General features: G+C 42.4%; 1 pseudogene; it reads right to left on the minus strand.

Moving 5' to 3' along the window:
* Positions 1–3927: 3927 nt before the first annotated feature.
* Positions 3928–4875, minus strand: LOC101420974 (poly(rC)-binding protein 2 pseudogene; annotated as a pseudogene).
* Positions 4876–6000: the final 1125 nt, after the last annotated feature.

Below are 6000 nucleotides of genomic sequence, written 5' to 3' on the forward strand. Positions count from 1 at the left end.
ATTGTGTAAAAATAGATATTCATTAATTCAACAAAGATTTACTGAGCATCTACTATGTGTCAAACTCATTTCTAAAAATATGTAATAGAAATAATCTCTCTAAGGGAATAAAGGGAGTAATTTATCTGGTTTGGAAATCAAGCATTTTGATTGTAAACTATTATTTCAGAACAATCATAATTTACTAATGATATCTGTCTTTGTTTACATTTATTGAACATGGTTCAACGTGTGTCAGCCCTGGGCTACCTCATTTAAGTCACATAACAATCACACTAGAAAAAGTATCACTATGTAGGTAATTAAGACTCACAGGGTTTAACCCACATGCCCAAGGTTACACAGCTTGTTGAACAGGTGAGTCAGCTCAGCCAGGATTCAAACCCTTGGTCTGTCTAACGATCCAGGCTATGTTTATCCCCTCCCACAAGACCAGCTTCCTTGGGACTGCAGAGTGGTTGAATGAATCAACAGCTTCAAAAGTTTCTCATTGACTTTCAAAGAGGCCGACCTCAAGGCAGGCACAATACAGGATATTTAGGTGTGATGGTTAAGTTCATGCGTCAAATTAACCAGGTTATAGTGTCCAGTGGTTTGGTCAAAAAAGCATGGGCCATGGGAAGTGCACTTGGCCCAATGAATAGGGCGTCTGTCTACCACATGGGAGGTCTGCGGTTCAAACCCCGGGCCTCCTTGACCCCTGTGGAGCTGGCCCATGCTCAGTGCTGATGCGCACAAGGAGTGCCCTGCCATGCAGGGGTGTCCCCTGTGTAGGGGAGCCCCATGCACAAGGAGTGTGCCCTGTAAGGATAGCCACCCAGCGCGAAAGAAAGTGCAGCCTGCCCAGGAATGGTGCCGCACACACGGAGAGCTGACACAGCAAGATGACACAATGAAAAGAGACACAGATTCCCGTGCCACTGACAACAGAAGTGGACAAAGAAGAACATGCAGCAAATGGACACAGAAAACAGACAACTGGGGTGGGTGGGGGGGGAAGGGGAGAGAAATAAATTAAAAAAAAATTATTAAAAAAAAAAGCATGGACCAGGTTGCTACTGTGAGGATATTTCCTGGATTTAAATAATCAGTCAGTTGATGGCATTTATGTCTGATTACATCTGCAATCAACTCAAGTGATTTCCTTAAAAGGAGAAGCGATGATTGCAGCAGTCAGAAAGGAAGAATTTCCATTGCTAGTTCAGCCAGCCTGCTTCTCCTGGGGAATTCTTTGAAAACTTTCATCAGAGTTCTCAGGATGTGGTCTGCCCTACAGAATTTGGACTTGCCCATTCCTATAGTCATGGAAACCAATTCCTACAATAACTTTCATAATATTTATGTAGTATACTTATATATATATACATGTTATTTCTGTTCCCTTGGAGAATCCCGAAAAGTTATCTTAAAATCTTCTAAAACCTATTCTAGAGTATGCACATAAATTCCTTATGAGGACATCTAAGTGTGCTTGTTGTCTAATCCCAGTCTAAGTCTCCATCTTCCCTCCCCATCCCCTCCTGGCCACCCTGCGCTCTACACTCGGGCCACTTCACATGACTCACTGCTCCCCAAACATGCTGAGTTTTAACATGGCTCCATGGCTCTCTTCCAGGATAATCCCTTCAGTGACCTTGTGCCTCAATAACAAGAATAGGGGGCTCTGTTTAACTCACTCCTATAGCATCCTGTGCTTCTCTCTATAACTGCATGGGTCATACATATTTTAATTATAGAGTCACATTAGACCATGAATTCACTATGTCTTACTCACGTTTGTAATCCCAGTGTCTAGCACCTGATAGTATGTGACTTATAAATGTTCATTAAATGAATGGAATATAACCTCTTTGCATTCCCCACCACTCTTATTTTCATGCAAAATGATGTTAAAATGTCAATAACTTCTTATTGTAGTTTTAGTGATATTTTCAATGCAACGCTAAGAGGAATTGTTTTGAACAACTCATGGTTTCACAAATGGAATTAGCTAGTCATATCTTCCTAAGCACAGGAAAGCATGAGCACACACAGGCCACATCCCCCTAGACACTGCAATGCAAGAGAACAAGCACATGGTTCATTCATTCAACCAACATTTATCAATTCAAAACAGCACTTACATCACATAAGACATAAAAAGATCCATTTTCCTTGAAGAAGACATGGCACTCTCAGTTCTTATGGCCACGTTAATAGCTCTGATCTCTGATCCTCCCAAGATACCTCTTACCTAAAAGAGATGTGAAAAGATGTGAAAATAGCACAGGCTCCCCTGTTCCTCTCTCAATCCTGATTATATCAATATGTATATGTGAGCAGGAGGTGAGCGATCATTCCACCTGAGGAAATAATGCTACAACTTTGGGAGCCTCCTGGAAAGAGAGATGATAAATGGGTCCTTCTGGAGGTGGCACAGCGGCTGAGAGAAGATGAGGACTATGCACAACAGGGTGATGGTCAAGGAGAAAGTCTTTCCAGCGTATCCCTTTCTGACCATTTTCTTACAATATCGTCCTGAGTGGACCATTGCCTACGCCATCATCTCTACAAAACAGAAACCCAGCATTTCCACCCCAGGTCTGTCCAGGTTGGAAGACAGCAGTCCAGTGCACCCAGAGATGCAAGAAGTGGGGAGCAGATGGCTATCGGTAGGTTAGCTAGATCACTTCTTTCCCCCTCCCCTTTATTTCATGTGCTCTTATCACAAGTGAGGAGAAGAACTCTTGGATAAGAGGAGTGCTAAGGGAGACAGAGAGTTTTACTGAAGGACAGGATTAGCGGGTTGGAAGGGTGGCAATTGGGCAGTGGTTCAACCCAGATTTAATATCAATATTCTCCACTCTGAAGCCTAACTCCCCACCCTCCTTAAATGTTTCAAGAAAGACCCAAGTCAGGGCCTAGGGTTTAGCTTCTCTCATTGGACACATTATGAACCGAGGTAGTTGATGCCTCCAGGGAAATATGAGCTCATAGTGAATAATAAGAATTTTATGAGTTTTCCTGCAATAAAAGAAAGAGATATTGGACAATCTATACTAGAGGAACCATAATGAAAAGAGTAGACCAAAAAAAGTACTAATTCAAACCAAGCATTATAAATACTGTCAGAGACTTGGGAAAATATGTGGATCTGAAACAGGGACAAGAAGTTTTAAAAAAGAACCACTTGAAAATGCTGGAAAAGAAAAACATAGTTGAAATAAAATATGCAGTAGCTGAGTTGAATAGCATATTAGGTGTGAGGGAAGCACGTCTTTAAAAGCAGGTAGACACATAACATCTTCTGTCACACTGTGCCATAAAATGACTGTCTTCACTCACCCAAGAGGAGGAACAGAGCCTGGTGATCTGAAAATGGACAACGGACTTGAGGAGTCTAGTCTAGTTGATGGCTAATATACCATGCCAAAACATGGGGACTAATTCAGTCTAATTCAGAATGTTGAGAATTCAAAAAAAAATTTTTCCCACCAAGATCTTGGAAGAGGCAGTCAGAATTAAATCCTCCAGGCAGTCTATTTTTTTTGAACTGCAGTCCGTTTTTAAAAAATTTTTTGAAAAATTCCTGACATTACAGAACTAAACTGAAATGTATTAATATTCCATTCTTACATTTCCATGACAAACAGGAAAAAAAACCATAAGCCAAAAACAAAACAAAACAATACAAAACCAACAACAAAAACACAAAAAGCAGGGAGACGCTTATAAAACTAAATGCTGAGATCCCTCAGCATTAACAACTGAACAGAGAAAGGAATTAAAATGCTTTAATTAAAAAATCATGAGTGGATGATAAAGTGTGTAGAGACTGAAAATTTACAAACTATTTAAAAGTTGGAATCGCTGACTGTTCAGAAACTACACAGACAGATCATGGGTGGTGGTGAACAGCAGAAAGGGGTATGATGAATCTGCACTGTTCTAGGGGCTTTCTATGCCCCCCGACTCCGAGACAAGGCTGACATTGATTAGCTACTGAGCCATACTAAAGCTGGCAGGAGATCCAGTGATGGTAACCTGCCTGTCAGTAGATCCTTCCACTGGGTTCACAGTTTTGATCTGTGCCCCAGACATCTGATGGATCGCATTGATTTGGGCACCTTGACGCCCCATTATGCAGCCAGGCAAATCATTAGGAATGGTGAGCTCATGAGAAGTAGTCTGAGCAGATGCATCCAAAGCACTGAATCCGGTGTTGCCATATGTCCTAGGAAGACGAGACTGTTGCATTGCCCACTGGTGCAGCTTGGTCAAATCTGGCTGTGGAATGGCATCCTGTCCTTGAACGGTAGAAGCCTGACCACCTGCGAAGATGGCCGGAGAACTGGATGGCTTGGGCCAGTACTGGATAGTCAGGCCCTTGGGGGGAACTCCAACATGACCATGCAGATCTGTTTAACACACTCAAGGATGGATTGCTGACCGCCAGCGATAGTGACGGTCTGCTAGGTTGAGCTGGGAAGCATATCTCCTGCCCCTGGGACCTGAGCCCCTGTACTGTCCTGTAGTTCCTGGGTCTTGCAACTACCTTTCCCACTGAGAAAGCCACAGTGACTAGCAGGGACCACCAGCCTCAGGGCGACTGGGGGTCACTGGCAGCTGTGCTATTAGTCATAGAGCTGAGGATGACCTCTTCTAGTAGGTCGATGATCATAGCAAAAGCTTTAAAGATGGCATTAGTGGGTCCAGCCAAAGTGACGTTGATAGGGCAGCACTTTCCTCATGCATCTTCTCAACTGATTCTCCTTTCTTTCCAGTGATACTGCCGACTTCCTTTCCATGTATAAGTAGCTGGATGGGGAGAGTGACATTCAGTCCACCTTGGATCACTCCGGTGTCCATGTGGAGCAGTGTTCTGGGGAGCTGGGCTTTGAGCAGTCAAGCTTTTGGTCACTACAGGTGTGAGGCGACTGTGGGGGAAAAGAGGAGACAGCACAAGGGTGAAGGGCAGGAGGCAGGGTGGGGGGTGCAGTGATAGGGACCCACAGGAAGGCGAGGGGGGCTGCTTTCTATGCTCCTTTCATAGAACTGTTTTACTTCCTATATTGTATGCTAGCAGTCAGTATAGACTCAGGCCGTGCCTAAACCAAGTATCAAAATCTAGACTATACAGGGAACACCTGCAAAACAACAGGAAAAGAGAGAAAACACAATTTTTAAAAATAACTAATGCAATTCAAAGAAGAAAGACTAGAATATCTATAGTGGATACTGCTGAGCTCCATTTAGAGCCATCCTATGGTCAACTCACTCAACCCCTAGCTGCTGCAGATAGTGTCTGCTGATGGCTCACAGCTGATTCTCTTATTGGGCCTTGAACTCAGCTGTAGGGAACTGCGCAGTGGCCAATAACTGGTATGGGATTACAAAGGTCTGGCCCACTTCCTTCCATTTAGGAAAATCATGAACTTTCATCTCCATTCCAGAGCTCCCCATTGATTCAGCTGAGACTTCAATTGAAAATGCACTGATGTTCACCTTCTCCTACTGCCCAGTACTGTTTTCATTTCATTACAGGTGTGCCTCTCAAGAGCATTCCTTAATAAGCTTTCTGCATGACACTTTCTGTATTGGAAGTTCTTTTCTGAGACCTTAATCTAAGGAATGCACCATCTCATAATTATGTTATAATTATACTGAGTATACTATACTCAGTTATACTATTAATTAGAAAATGTAAATTCAAAACAATGAGCTGTTAATGAATACTCACTAATGGTCAAAAATAAGATAGATACACCAAGACAAGTTTAGGTGAGGACAAGCTCTGTCTTTTAACTGGAATATTTAGATGACATTTTGTATGATTATTAATATGGTAAGATTTTAATCTATCATTTTGCTCTTTGTTTTGATGTGTCCATCTGTTCTTTGTTCCCTCTCTCTTATACTTTGAATGGATCTTTTACTCATGCATGATTTTGTAATATGATGCGTTGGCCTTTGGCAAATATTGGTTCACTGAATTGTGCAGAACTTGCAAATGTTGACACA

Source organism: Dasypus novemcinctus, chromosome 13 (genome assembly GCF_030445035.2).
Source record: "Dasypus novemcinctus isolate mDasNov1 chromosome 13, mDasNov1.1.hap2, whole genome shotgun sequence".
Lineage (NCBI taxonomy): Eukaryota > Metazoa > Chordata > Mammalia > Cingulata > Dasypodidae > Dasypus > Dasypus novemcinctus.